The sequence below is a fragment of the Balaenoptera physalus genome (genome assembly GCF_965194825.1).
Source record: "Balaenoptera physalus genome assembly, chromosome: 8".
Taxonomy (NCBI): domain Eukaryota; kingdom Metazoa; phylum Chordata; class Mammalia; order Artiodactyla; family Balaenopteridae; genus Balaenoptera; species Balaenoptera physalus.
Window position 1 is genome coordinate 60563377 of NC_138887.1, and position 16459 is coordinate 60579835.

General features: G+C 36.3%; 1 long non-coding RNA gene across 1 annotated transcript in view; it reads right to left on the minus strand.

Annotated features, from left to right (window-relative positions):
- The window catches only part of LOC309665608, a 174791-nt gene extending 159312 nt beyond the window's left edge, over positions 1 to 15479 (minus strand). Inside the window, exon 1 of the long non-coding RNA XR_014266571.1 lies at positions 9139 to 15479. This is a non-coding gene — a long non-coding RNA (uncharacterized lncRNA). The remainder of the gene's footprint in view (positions 1 to 9138) is intronic.
- Between the last annotated feature and the right edge of the window lie 980 nt (positions 15480 to 16459).

Consider the following 16459-nt stretch of genomic DNA (forward strand, 5'->3'; position numbering starts at 1 on the left):
ATACCATCACATGAGGGTTAGAGCTTCAATATATGAATTTAGGGGTGAAACAAAGATCCAGTCTCAACACCTTTATTTCCTATACACTAAAATTTTTATTTAAAGTCTCTATTTGACTCAAGTGAAACATTTTTGGCAAGAATACCTCATAGGTGGTGTGTATTTACTACTGCAGCACATGGGTAGTAGGTACATAGTGTTTTGTCTTTCCATTCACAGTGATGCCTAAGTTATTCACCAAGTGACGGTGGAGATAGCTTTATTCATCCCTTGAAAACGTACATTTTTTTTCTTCCCTGAGACTAGAATTACTGGATGGTGTAATATTTTTGTACCCTGAGAAAAATTTGCCCACCAACTTTTCATCCAATAGCTATAAAATGGTGATTTTCTAAAGCTTTCTTACCTTCACGTTTATTGGACTGCTCTCTCTGTAAAGAAGAGCTTTCCCGATAAAGTAAAGCTATTTGGTTAATGTGTAATATAATATCTTCTAGAAAGAAAGAATATTTTATTTCTTTATTTTAATTAACAATTTTTATGGGTAAAAATGTGATAAAATAGCCACCTCAGATAGTAAAAATATGTTTCTGTTTGGTTGTAAGAAGCTTTCTCTTCTTTTATTATTATGGCTTCATAGATTTTTACATATTTAATTTTGTCCAATTAATTATAGTACTTATTTCATTTTTAAAAATGTCACTGAAGTATACATACATCTAGAAAGACACAAAAAACATAAGTACACAAATTTTTGAAAAGTACAGAGCACCTGTCTTAACACTCAGATGAAAAAGAGAACCTAGAAGCATCTCAGAAACCTCCCTTATGCCCTTCTCCTGTCACCCCCAAAGTACCTACTAGCCTCACTTTTAAAACCACAGATTAGCACTGCCTGTTTTTGAACTTTATGAATACGAAAATTTACATTATGCATTATTTTGTGTCTGGATCTTTTCACCCAATTATATTTATGAGATTTATCCATAGTGTTGCTTATAGTTGTGTTCATTCTCATTGCTATAGTTTTCGATTCCATATTTGAATATGCAACTATTTATCTATCCATTCTACCCTTGTTGTGAATGTGCATACTTTCCACGTTTGGGATATTACAAATAATGTTGCTATGAACATTTTTGTAATATCTTTTGTTTGATAGATATGTACTTTCCTATTGGGTATATATAGATATATACTTCCACATACGTCAAAACATAATGCATATATATTCTAACACTATCATTAATAACACATAAGGGTTCCAATTCTATATCCCTGCCAACTTGATTATTTTCATACTTTTTTACTTCAGCATTCTTGTGAGTGATAGTGGTATCACACTGTTTTTTTAGTTTCCTGATGACTAATAACAATAAAATATTTTTTATATATTCACTGGTGTTTTGCATATATCTTTTTTGGTATAATACTTGTTATTTTGCCTAAACTATTGTTAGTTTGTCTACCTTTCTTATTGATTTATAGAATATTTGTAGGAGTTACTCTGAATAAGGGTTCTTAGTAAGATATACACGTTGAGAATATCCATCCCCCCCATACAGTGTTCTCTCTACACTATTAATGTGTCATTACCTTGAAATAATCCAATTTTGAAAAGTTTCCAATTTAAAATATGTTTTCCCTTAGTCCTTTTTGCATTGTGTTAAAAATATTTTTTCTACTTCAAGGCCATGAAGTAGAAAAATACTTCTATATTTTCTTCCAAAGCTCTATTGTTTTACCATTCACATTCAGTTGTGAAATTTCTGGAATTAACCTGTCCTTTCACACACACTGAATTTGTTTTGTTAATATTTTGCTTAGGATTTTCTACTTTTTCTCTGGTCAATTTTCATTTTTTTAAAACTTCTCTAGGATAAATACCTAGAAGTGGAATTACTAGGTCAGTGTTTAACTATATAAAAATCTGCCAAAAAAAAAAAAAAAATCTGACAAACTGTCTTCCAAGGTGATCATGTCATTTGTGTTCCTAGTAGAAACATATGAGAGTTCCAGTTGCTCCAAATCTTCACAAAAATGTTACAATATAAGTCTTATTAATTTAGAGATTCTTATGGACATGAGGTTGTATCTTAGTGTGGTTTTAATTGTTATTTCTTTAATAAATAATGATGTTGAGTATATTCCCATGTGTTTATTTGCCATTTGTATATATTGTTTGCTGACGTGTCTATTTAAGTCTTTGATCCATCTTGTTATGAGATTGTTTTTGTTCTTATAACTGAGTTTTGGCAGTATTTTATGTCCGCTAAATGTAACTCTTTATTATACATGTTTACTATTCTTCTTCTGAAAAGGATTCCCTGAAGTATAATTTATCAATGTTTTCTTTTATAATCAGTTCTATTTTTAATCGTACTTAAAATAATTGCTTGGCACAAAGTCATTAAGACTGCCAGGTTTCTGATGTCTTTGAATATATCATTTTATGATTGTATAGCTTTTTAGTTGTTCTCAGCAGGAACATTGACCTGTTATCAATACTATCGCCTACTCAAGAGCAGAATTTTGTTGTTGTTGTTGTTATTGCTCCACTATTTCATTATGTGTAATATTAAGTGGGAAGCTTTCTGGAAGAAACAAGTTATCCATCAATTTCATCTTTTATAGTTAAAAATAGCTATTATTTGATAATCTGAGAATATCCAATTAGGTATTAGAAAGAGATTCAAAAGTACCTTGGACAACTTCAAAATAGGCTTTGATCTTTCAAACCAAGATGCCCTTATTAACAGTCCAAAATGTGGTTCAAAATTTGTTATTCTTCCTATAAAATATATGAAGGAAAATTCTGATAAATATTGAAATGATGATGTATTTAACTAATAAAATAATAAAATGTAGGTATGCTAGCAGATATATCAAGTTTTCACCCAGATGCCTGTTAGATACCCTATGAAGTGCAGAAGCAAATATATGGCGATTCTAACCAAACTCTACAGTTATATCTTAAAGATTCAATATATACGTTATTCTCAACACAATGAGAGATATTTCATAATTATTCCTGGTTTCCATGATAAAAAGAAGGAAAATAATTTCTTACTATATTTTGACCCAAGTGTTTGGTGTTTTGCATCTCCACCACCCTCCTCTATGTCTAAAACTTGGGAAACCCTAGATAATCGTAGTAAATCAAAGTTTTATAGCAGTTCAGTGAGATATTTTAAAAATACAGTGAACACTGGTCACGTATATTTTAAGTTCATTGTGACAATAAATTTGAGAAACCACTAGGACAAATAATTTGATATAACATACATAAAGTATCTGGGGTTGACTTGTTTTTTTTTAACTATTAGGAATGATTTTATTTTTAAATCAGGGCATTTCCAGATTATAGCATCCATCTAAGAATCCACCTGACAGTGGATATTGATGTCTTAAATCTGAATTAGGTGCACATCTAGATGGACATTTCATTTAATTTCTGTACAATTCAGATATTTAGCAAAATGCTGAAGAAAAGATAGCATATTCCTATGATACTCATGTGCAATCCTTTCAGAGAAATGTTCTAGAGTCTTACAATTACTCCTTATCATAACGAACAGTCTTGGAAAAATCAGGAAGAAACATTTTCGTAATGTTCCTAGTTCTACCTGTGCTGAAGCCCCATGAAGAAAAGAATTCTGAGCATTCATGAAAATATATGGACAGGAGCACGGGGAGACCTTCAAGATGGCGGAAGAGTAAGACATGAAGATCACCTTCCGCCCCACAAATACATCAGAAATACATCTACATGTGGAACAACTCCTACAGAACACCTACTGAAAGCTGGCAGAAGACCTCAGACGTCCCAAAAGGCAGGAAACTCCCCACATACCTGGGTAGGGCACAAGAAAAAAGAATAAAACAGAGACAAAAGAATAGGGATGGGACCTGCACCACTGGGAGGGACGTGTAAAGGAGGAAAAGTTTCCACACACGAGGAAGCCCCTTCACTGGCCGAGGCAGGGGGTGGCAGGGGGGAAGCTTCAGAGCCACGGAGAAGAGCGCAGCAACAGGGGTGCAGAGGGCAAAGTGGAGAGATTCCCACACAGAGGTGCAGACCAGCACTCATCAACCCAAGAGGCTTGGCTGCTCACCCACCGGCCAGGACAGGTGGGGGCTGGGAGCTGAGGCTCAGGCTTCGGAGATCAGATCCCAGGGAGAGAACTGGGGGTTGGTGACGTGAACACAGACTGAAGGGGGCTAGTGCGCCACAGCTAGCCGGCAGGGAATCTGGGAAAAAGTCTGGACCTGCCTAAGAGGCAAGAGACCATTGTTTCGAGGTGTGCAAGGAGAGGGGATTCAGAGAACTGCCTAAATGAGCTCCAGAGATGGGCGCGAGCTGCTGCTATCAGTGCGGACACCAGAGATGTGCATGAAACACTAAGGCTGCTGCTGCAGCCACCAAGAAGCCTGTGTGCAAGCATAGGCCACTATCTACACCTCCCCTCCCAGGAGCCTGTGCAGCCCGCCACTGCCCGGGTCCCATGATCCAGGGACAACTTCCCCGGGAGAACACACAACATGCTTCAGGCTGTTGCAACATCACGCCAGCCTCTGCTGTCGCAGGCTTGCAAGCATTACGTACCCCTCCCTCCCCCGGGCCTGAGTGAGCCAGAGCCACCTAATCACCTGCTACTTTAACCCCCACCTGTCTGGGCAGGGAACAGACACCCACAGGCAACCTACACGCAGAGGCAGGGCCAAATCCAAAGCTGAACCCCAGGAGCTGTGCGAACAAAGAAGAGAAAGGGAAATCTCTCCTAGCAGCCTCAGGAGCAGCAGATTAAATCTCCACAATACACTTGATGTGCCCTGAATCTGTGGAATACCTGAATAGACAATGAATCATCCCAAAATTGAAATGGTGGACTTTGGGAGCAACAATATATATATATTTTTCCTTTTTCTCTTTTTGTGAGTGTGTATGTGTATGCTTCTTTGGGTGATTTTCTCTGTATAGCTTTGCTTTCACCATTTGTCCTAGGGTCCTGTCTGTCCGGTCTTTTTTTTTTACTATAGTTTTTAGCACTTGTTATCATTAGCAGATTTGTTTGTTGGTTTGTTGCTCTCTTCTTTCTTTCTTTCCTTTTTGTTTCTTTTTTTTATTAGTCTTTCTTTTATTTTTAATAATTATTTTTTATTTTTTATTTTAATAACTTTATATTATTTTATTTTTTCTTTCTTTCTTTTTTTTTCTCTTTTCTTCTGAGCCATGTGGCTGATAGGGTCTGGGTGCTCCAGCTGGGTGTCAGGCCTGTGCCTCTGAGGTGGGAGAGTTCAGGACATCGGTCCACCAGAGACCTCCTGGCCCAATGTAATATCAAACAGTAAAAGCTCTCCCAGAGATCTCCATTCAACAACCAGCAAGCTACAGTGCTGGATGCCCTATGCCAAACAACTAGCAAGACAGGAACACAACCCCACCCATTAGCAGAGAGGCTGCCTAAAATCATAATAAGGTCACAGACACCCCAAAACACACCACTGATGCGGTCCTGCCCACCAGAAAGACAAGATCCAGCCTCATCCACCAGAACACAGGGTACCAGTCCCCTCCACCAGGAAGCCTACACAACCCACTGAACCAACCTCACCCACTGGGGGCAGACACCAAAAACAACGGGAACTACGAGCCTGCAGTCTGCAAAAAGGAGACCCCAAACACAGTAAGTTAAGCAAAATGAGAAGACAGAGAAACATACAGCAGATGAAAGAGCAAGGTAAAAACTTACCAGACCAAACAAGTGAAGAGGAAATAGGCAGTCTACCTGAAAAAGAATTCAGAGTACTGATAGTAAAGATGATCCAAAATCTTGGAAACAGAATGGAGAAAATACAAGAAACATTTAACAAGGATCTGGAAGAACTAAAGAGCAAAGAAACAATGATGAACAACACTAAATGAAATTTGAAATTCTCGAGAAGGAATCAATAGCAGACTAACTGAGGCAGAAGAACGGATAAGTGACCTGGAAGATAAAATAGTGGAAATAACTACCTCAGAACAGAATAAAGAAGAAAGAATGAAAAGAATTTAGGACAGTCTCAGAGACCTCTGGGACAACATTAAATGCGCCAACATTCGAATTATAGGGGTCCCAGAAGAAGAAGAGAGAAAGTAAGGGACTGAGAAAATATTTGAAGAGATTATAATTGAAAACTCCCCTAATATGGGAAAGGAAATAGTCAATCAAGTCCAGGAAGCACAGAGAGTCCTATACAGGATAAATCCAAGGAGAAACCTGCCAAGACACATATTAATCAAACTATCAAAAATTAAATACAAATAAAAAATATTAAAAGCAGCAAGGGAAAAACAACAAATAACATACAAGGGAATTCCCATAAGGTTAACAGCTGATCTTTCAGCATAAACTCTGCAAGCCAGAAGGGAGTGGCAGGACATATTTAAAGTGATGAAAGGGAAAAACCTACAACCAAATTAGTCTACCCGGCAAGGATCTCATTCAGATTCGACAGAGAAATTAAAACCTTTACAGACAAGCAAAAGCTAAGAGAATTCAGCACCACCAAACCAACTTTACAACAAATGCTAAAGGGACTTCTCTAGGCAGGAAACACAAGAGAAGGAAAAGGCCCTCAATAACTAACCCAGAATAATAAAAGAAAATAGTAATAGGAATGCACATATCAATAACTACCTTAAATGTAAATGGATTAAAAGCTCCCACCAAAAGATACAGACTGGATGAATGGATACAAAAACAAGACGTGTATATATATATGCTGTCTACAAGAGACCCACTTCAGACCTAGGGACAAATACAGACTGAAACTGAGGGCATGGAAAAAAATATTCCATGCAAATGGAAAACAAAAGAAAGCTGGAGTAGCAATTCTCATATCAGACAAAATACACTTTAAAATAAAGACTATTAGAAGAGGCAAAGAAGGACACTACATATGATCAAGGGATCAAGCCAAGAAGAAGATACAACAATTGTAAATACTTATGCACCCAACATAGGAGCAACTCAGTACAAAAGGCAAATGCTAATAGCCATAAAAGGGGAAATCGACAGTAACACAATCATAGTAGGGGACTTTAAACACCCCACTTTCAACAATGGACAGATCATCCAAAATGAAAATAAATAAGGAAACACAAGCTTTAAATGATACATTAAACAAGATAGACTTAATTGATATTTATAGGACATTCCACCCAAAAACAACGGAATACACTTTCTTCTCAAGTGCTCATGGAGCATTCTCCAGGATAGATGGTATCTTGGGTCACAAATCAAGCCTTCATAAATTTAAGAAAATTGAGGTCGTATCAAGTATCTTTTCTGACTACAATGCTATGAGACTAGATATCAATTACAGGAAAAAAATCTGTAAAAAATACAAACACATGGAGGCTAAACAATACACTACTTAATAACCAAGAGTTCACTGGAGAATCAAGAGGAAATCAAAAAATACCTAAAAACAGATGACAATGAAAACACAACAACCCAAAACCTATGGGCTGCAGCAAAAGCAGTTCTAAGAGGGAAGTTCATAGCAATACAATCCTACGTCAAGAAACAAGAAACATCTCAAATAAACAATTTAAACTTACACCTAAAGCAATTAGAGAAAGAAGAATTTAAAAATCCCAAAGTTAGCAGAAGGAAAGAAATCATAATGATCAGATCAGAAATAAATGAAAAAGAAATGAAGGAAACAATAGCAAAGATCAATAAAACTAAAGCTATTTCTTTGAGAAGATAAACAAAATTGATAAATCACTAGTCAGACTCATCAAGAGAAAAAGGGAGAAGTCTCAAATCAGTAGAATTAGAAATGAAAAAGTAGAAGTAACAACTGACACTACAGAAAAACAAAGGATCATGAGAGATGACTACAGGCAACTATATGCCAATAAAATGGACAACCTGGAAGAAATGGACAAATTCTTAGAAAAGTACAACCTTCCAAGACTGAACCAGGAACAAATAGAAAATATAAACAGACCAATCACAAGCACTGAAATTGAGACTGTGATTAAAAATCTTCCAAAAAACAAAAGCCCAGGACCAGATGGCTTGACAGGCGAATTGTAGCTAACATTTACAGAAGAGCTAACACCTATCTTCCCCAAACTCTTCCAAAATATAGCAGAGGGAGGGACACTCCCAAACTCATTCTACGAGGCCACCATCTCCCTGATACCAAAACCAGACAAAGATGTCTCAAAGAAAGAAAACTACAGGCCAATATCACTGATGAACATAGATGCAAAAATCCTCAACAAAATTCTAGCAAACAGATACAACAGCACATTAAAAGGATCATACACCATGATCAAGTGGGGTTCATCCCAGGAATGCAAGGATTCTTCTATATATGCAAATCAATGTGATTGACCATATTAACAAACTGAAGGAGAAAAACCGTATAATCATCTCAATAGATGCAGAAAAAGCTTTCAACAAAATTCAACACCCATTTATGATAAAAACCCTCCAGAATGTAGGCATAGAGGGAACTTACCTCAACATAATAAAGGCCATATATGACAAACCCAGAGCTGACATCATTCTCAATGGTGAAAAACTGAAACCATTTCCACTAAGATCAGGAACAAGACAAGGTTGCCCACTCTCACCACTATTATTCAACATAGTTTTGGAAGTTTTAGCAATAGCAATCAGAGTAGAAAAAGAAATAAAAGGAATCTGAATCAGAAAAGAAGAAGTAAAGTTGTCACTGTTTGCAGATGACATGATACTATACATAGATAATCCTAAAGTTGCTACCAGAAAACTAATAGAGCTAATCAATGAATTTGGTAAAGTAGTAGGATACAAAATTAATGCACAGAATTCTCTTGCATTCCTATACACTAGTGATGAAATATCTGAAAGAGAAAGTAAGGAAACACTTCCTGTTACCAGTGCAACAAAAAGAATAAAATACCTAGGAATAAACTGACCTAAAGAGACAAAAGACTTGTATGCAGAAACTATAAGACACTGATGAAAGAAATTAAAGATGATACAAACAGATGGAGAGATATACCATGTTCTTGGATTGGAAGAATCAACATTGTGAAAATGACTATACTACACAAAGCAATCTATAGATTCAATGTAATCCCTATCAAACTACCAATGGCATTTTTCACAGAAGTAGAATTAAAAATTGCACAATTTGTATGGAAACACAAAAGACCCCGAATAGCCAAAGCAATCTTGAGAAAGTAAAACAGAGCTGGAGGAATCAGGCTCCTGGACTTCAGACTATAGTACAAAGCTACAGTAATCAAGATAGTATGGTACTGGCACAAAAACAGAAATATAGATCAATGGAACAGGATAGAAAGCCCAGAGATAAACCCACTCACATATGGTCACCTTATCTTTGATAAAGGAGGCAAGAATATACAATGGAGAAAAGACAGCCTCTTCAATAAGTGGTCTTGGGGAAACTGGACAGCTACATGTAAAAAAATGAAATTAGAACACTCCCTAACACAATACACAAAAATAAACTCAAAATGGATTAAAGACCTAAATGTAAGGCCAGACACTATCAAACTCTGAGAGGAAAACATAGGCAGAACACTCTATGACACAAATCACAGCAAGATCCTTTTTGACCCACCTCTAGGGAAACGGAAATAAAAACAAAAATAAACAAATGGGACCTTGTGAAACTTAAAAGCTTTTGCACAGCAAAGGAAACCATAAACAAGACGAAAAGAAAACCCTCAGAATGGGAGAAAATATTTGCAAGTGAAGCAATCAACAAAGGATTAATCTCCAAAATTTACAAGCAGCTCATGCAGCTTAATATCAAAAAAACAAACAACTTAATCCAATAATGGCCCAAAGACCTAAATAGACATCTCTCCAAAGAAGATATACAGATTGCCAACAAACACATGAAAGAATGCTCAACATCACTAATCATTAGAGAAATGCAAATCAAAACTACAATGAGGTATCACCTCACACCAGTCAGAATGGCCATCATCAAAAAATCTACTAACAATAAATGCTGGAGAAGGTGTGGACAAAAGCTCTTGCACTGTTGGTGGGAATATAAATTGATACAGCCACTATTGAGAACAGTATGGAGCTTCTTTAAAAAACTAAAAATAGAACTACCATATGACCCTGCAATCCTACTAGTGGGCATACACCCTGAGAAAACCATAATTCAAAAAGAGTCATGTACCAAAATGTTCATTGCAGCTCTATTTACAATAGCCAGGATGTGGAAGCAATCTAAATGCCCATCGACAGATGATTGGATAAAGAAGATGTGGCACATGTATACAATGGAATAATACTCAGCCATAAAAAGAAACGAAATTGAGTTATTTGTAGTGAGGCGGATGGAACTAGAGTCTGTCGTACAGAGTGAAGTAAGTCAGAAAGAGAAAAACAAATAGTGTATGCTAACACATATATATGGAATGTAAAAAAAAAAAAAAAAAGGTTCTGAAGAACCTAGGGGCAGGACAGGAATAAAGATGCAGACATTGAGAATGGACTTGAGGACACAGGAAGGGGGAAGGGTAAGCTGGGATGAAATGAGAGAGTGGCATGGACTTATATATACTAACAAATGTAAAATAGATAGCTAGTGGGAAGCAGCCGCATAGCCCTAGGAGATCAGCTCAGTGCTTTGTGACCACCTAGAGGGGTGGGATAGGGAGGGTGGGAGGGAGATGAAAGAGGGAGGAGATGTGGGGATATATGTATATGTATTGCCGATTCACTTTGTTATATGGCAGAAACTATCACACCATTTTAAAGCAATTATACTCCAATAAAGATGTTTAAAAAAGAAAAAGACTTTGTCACCTGATGTATAAAAAAATAAATAAAATTAAATTGAAGAAAAATAGACTTTGTCCTCATAGAATAAATTTCTCTTGAGAATCCCCCTTGGGGAAAAAAAATGTATGGACACATATCAATGAGGATTGGTTCAAGTGCATATAATAATAATAATAATTTGAATTAAACACACTAGAATTTATTCTATCTCATTAAAATGAAAACAAAACAAACATTACCAAAGGTATCAACAAAAAAACAGCATCAACAACAAAAAGCAGGACATCCTAAGGCAATATGAAAGCTCTGCAAAGTCATTTAACTTCTCTCTGCTAGGCTGACTTCTATACTCAAGGTCAGAGCACAGACTAGTATACACAAATAGCACAGCCATCATGTTCAGTTCTTCCAGGCAAAGAAAAGAGAGGAAGAACAATACAGATGTCCTAAACAGCTGGGTGAGTTTTTTTTAATCAGCCTTCCTAGGAGTTCCACATGGCATTTCTGCTTACAAGTGCTTGGCTAGAACTAAGTCACACTGTCACATCTAGCTGCAAAGGAGGTTGGGAAATACAGTCTAGGAAATGTGTCCCAGTGAAAAACGGGCTCTTTTCAAAACAAATGTGAGAAATTTGATTTGGTGTATAAAATTATGAGTCAGCCACAGTCTTCCCCTTTGCCTTGCCTCATTTGCATCATCCTCATTTCTATACATAGACAAGCTTTACTCCTCATAAGCCCAGATTCTCTTTAAGTTACTACTAGATCTACATCTGGACTAGTTCGGCTTCCCAGATCAGGTTCATATGTGTCTTCTCCTGGTCTACTAAGCTATAAACTGAATGATAACTCATCTGCTTCAAAATCACTCATTTCACATTGATGGACAAGGAACAACACAGCTCATTAAAACTCCTTTCTGTGTGAGGGGTAAATAGGTAATATTTAGCAGTCCCTGGTTCCTGGCCAACAATATTGATATTTAGGCTGCACTAAGCATAAGTTACTTGGTTAGCCCCCAGCTTTGCACTCCAGAATGCTATTCCTGGCACATTATCCCCCGTTGCCATATCAAAACTGGAGTGTGGATTACAACTTTAGAAGCTCATCTTCTCTTGGTGCAGGGCACCAAGACAAGCTTCTGTAGGTAGAATTGGAGTTTCTTTTATAATACGGTTTCCTCAAAAAAGGGTCTGTATTTTTTTTGTCAATATGTGTTTGAATAACTACAAGCTTGATCAGGCAGTAATATTTAAGCTTAATGTCTCAGATCTTTACTTGCTAGCTTCAGTGCTTTTTCTGTCCATCTCTCATAATTTACTGGCCCATGCCGCAAAGTCTTCTTAAACAATTGGCTCTGCTGGGAAGGAAATATTTAATTCAATCCTTACCAGTAGACTCATCACCTTGTACAATGAAGCACGAATCTTATTTTTTGAGACTGCATTTTCTAAATTTGCCAAGCCCCAAAATTACAGCACTCTTAGTCTCATATTACAAATTCTTTTTGTAGAAGTTATGTTCGGATGTTTTCTTCCATTTTTTGTTTTGTTTAAAATATTTTTTCCCCTTGTCTAGAAATAATAGTTGTATGCAGAGGAGAGGTGAGAAATTTAGGTGGCTTATAAGTTCTTAAATCAAGAGCACCCTCTTCTACTGCTTGTATTTATTGTATTGATTTAATACATTCAGTTTCTTTAAGTGATGGGTTATTGTACTGAGAGAATAGGGGTTATGTCATTCAATTCTGATTTCCTTCTTTTTCTTCACCATCGGGAACCATAGGGGCATCTCTGCCTTCTAAGTGACTTACCTCTTCCCCAGGGGCACTGCTTTATCAAGACTGCCACCTCTGATCTCATTCAGTCTTAAAGCCTATTTGATTCTCCCATACAGGAGTCAGCAAACTATAACCCAGGAGCTAAGTCCAGCCCTCTGCCTATATTTGTAAGTCATATGTTTTGGGAAATAACCATGCCTATTTTTTATATATCGTCTAAGACTGTGTTCATGCTACAATGACAGAACTGAGTAGCACCACAGAGACCATTATGGGCTGCAAAGCCTAATAAAATACTATTTGGACCTTTACATAAAAAGGTTGGCAACCCCTGCCATGGTAGCTAGTACTCTGGTCTATTCATTTCAGAAATATTCAGTGTATTTCTTAACTAAGTAGGTATATTGGTTTTCTAGGGCTACCTTAACGAAGTGCCACAGAATGAATGGCTTAAACAACAGAAATTAATTTTCTCACAATTCTGGAGTCTAGAAGTCCAACATCAAGGCATCAGCAGGGTTGGTTCCTTCTAAAGCCTCTCTTCTTGGCTTATAGATGGCTGTCTTCCTCTTACATTTTCACATGGTCTTCTCTCTGTGTATGTCTGTATCCTAATCTTTTCTTATAAGGACACCAGTTATATTGGATGACGGTCCACTCTAATGACCTGATTTTAAATTAATTACCTCTTTAAAGGTCATATCTTCAAATACAGTCATATTCTGAGGTACTGAGGGTAGGACTGCAACATAATGAACTTGGGGGACACACAATTCAGACAGTGGGATTTTCTTCTCTGAGGGTGATCTATGTTTTTTCACCCTTAGGTCCCCACTTCTCTGTCCCCTTTTTTCTTTCACATACCTCTTCACTCTATGCTCTAACGTGGACTCCAGAGCTGACTTTGCTGACTTTGGGTATTTTTTTGAGTGCTTACATTTAATGTGAAGTTGTAATATTCTCTGTCTCCTAGTTATACATACATAGGCATATATATATGGGTAGGGGTGGTTCATCAAATTTTAAGGATGGATATAGACATTTGGATTAGTTGGCTACCATTAACCTAAGGAAAGCTGAAATAATAAGCTTGTTTCTGACAGACTGTTTTTCCTTCCTCATGAATTTTATTCCCTCTTTCATTTAACTATATTAAACAGTTATTTTGAAATATTTATCTGATAATTCTGATATTTAAAATATTTGATGGTTCATTTTGTTGTTTATTGTTTTAGCTTTAAAGGATTAGTTTGATTTTCTTTTATTTCTTTCAGTTGGGAATTTAGCCTCTGTGTGTTGTCATTTCTCTATTTATATGCAGAGCTTTTTTTTTTTTTTTTTCTGTGCAACTATTCAAGCATTCCAAGAACCTGGAAGAGTGATGTAAGGGAATAATATTAGTAACACAATCAATTAGAGGAAGCACTGCTAGTCTATACACACACATACACATCTCTGCTTGCTCCCCACTGTTTCTCAGTAGTAGTGATATTTTCAGAATCAGGTTTTCTATGTTTATAGAGCTGTGTCATAGAGGCAAACTCATTCTCTGTGTGTGTGATGAGAGGAGACCATATTAAGTTAGTGGACTAAGAAAACCGTATGATTGATTTTTACACATTTGTTGTTCTTTGGTATCTTCCATATAAGCTAGCCATAGAACTTGAAAACATTTACAATTCTATTATTAAATAAAACAAGTTTATAAAATAAATAACATACTTAAACTAAAACCAAAAGACTAAAAACTAAAGAAGGTAATGTCAGAATGACTAATTTGTATCTCAGTTTGGATTATTCTATCATGCCTACAGCAGATATTAGAATTTTGGAGAAATTAAAGATTAATTTTTGAAAGAGAAATATATAAAACATTGAAATGTTTATTGGCTTTCTCATCATTCATCAATTTAATAAACATTTATCTGGAATATATTATGAATTCTGTGTTAGAAATTGAGCATTCCTTGGATTATGATGAAGAAGTGCCATCATAGAAAGTGAGAAATCAAATTTAAGATTAGAGAACAGTCGGTTTTTCAGTCAGTGTTATATGAATCACATAAAAACTCTGAACACAAGTAACATATAAAGTTGAGATTTTGCACGGCAGTATAAATGGGAGGTGAGAGAGGCCAGGACTTTTCAAGGGTGGGACTAAAATGATGAACAATAGATTACAATTAATATTTTTATGAAGTCAAAGAATTTTAGTTGTATATGTATTGGAACAAATCATGTGAAAGGATAGGAGATGGTTGGTATAACGGGTGAAATATTCGAAATAGTGATTTTAGAAAAGACTCACTTTCTGGTGTAAAACTGGAAATGGCTGACTGAGTTGGTATGGTCAAAAATATCATTAGAAATAAATGCACCAATGAGTAAAGAAGTCAGGGAACTGAGGGGTCACCTTCCAAGATGATAGGAGTAGGCATTAAAATAAAGATTGTTATACAGGAGCCAAAATCTTTAAGAAATGAAGTACAATCGTTAGAAGATTAGAATGGTAAAGGTCATGGACTGTCAGGAGGGACAGATGGCACCCAGATACTTTGAGGAACAGGACTGATTTCTTTTATTTCCTTCCCCTCTCACTTCCCACGAAAGAGGTGAAGAACTTGAATGCAAAGTTGAGTGGGGAACCAGAAGGTCACCAACCTCATCTTATATTTGCTTACCGCTCAGTGTCAAGTTCATGAGGTCACTGATATTTGGACAAACTTCCAAAAGTGATGGTGGTGAAAATAAAGAGAGAAAAAACTGTCTCAGTTTAGCCTTTATAAGAAAAAAGTTAGTAGCCTGTTTTGTTGGGACATCAAATTTTAGAGGTTTAGCCTATACCCTTAAATTCACACAAGAGAAAACCAAAGATTGTATAAGTTAAGTGACTTTCTCAAGCTCACACAACGTGTTACTGGCCAAGTCTGGACTAATCCTCGGTTTCTGACTCCCAGTTCATACCCTTTCCTCTAGGCAGGTTTATTCTCCTCTAAGAAGGATTTTCCAGGTACAGTATATGTACTAGATTAATTTTAGGACATACAGTAAAGTTTATTCTTTCATAAATATTTAAAAAGCAGGAAGTAATTCTCTTTTGGTATAAAGAATACTTAGGATTCTTATCTATAAGGATTCTTGACAATGAGGAAATAGTGACAGCTTTAGCATGCATTCTTTCATTCGAACAAGAGCAATTCTTTAAATTCTAAAATTCCATGGCATTTACACAATTTGATGCTAGTAAAGCAATAGCATCACCAAAATGTCCTTAATATAGCCTCAAGGAGAGTATCTTTGCAAACGGGTTGTTTTAACAGTTTTATTTCTATCTGAAAAGGTTTTTTGCCTTGATGAAAGTAACCGGGAAGAAAACACAATGTTCTTATTTGTGGCTTAGAGACTGATCACAGCACTGCTACATCTATAAATAAGCTTCTATGAGAGTCCCAGAAGTCCTGCCACAAGCCCACTGTCACAGTTTATTGGCTAATCAGCAAAGAATTGAAATCTTGATTGGCTTTATTTGTTGGCTGATTGAAACACTGAGATAGGAAGTAGTGGACAGATTAATTAATTTGTGCTGGGGAATCCAAAGTTAATCTAAAGAATGCTGTCACTTTGATTGATGGCTGTGTGAGAGAAGTCTTTAAAAACCACCATGAATCGTCACTCTGTGGGCACATAAATACAAGGTTTTGTCTGTTTAACTGATTGAATTCTACTGAACAATGCAGAATACTAATGTTTCTGTGTGCATTACAATTACCACACGTTTTAAAGCTGGACTACACAGGACAGAGAAAAATGGACAAAAAACATTACTAAAAACAAACACATGAATCTTGAATCTTATCAT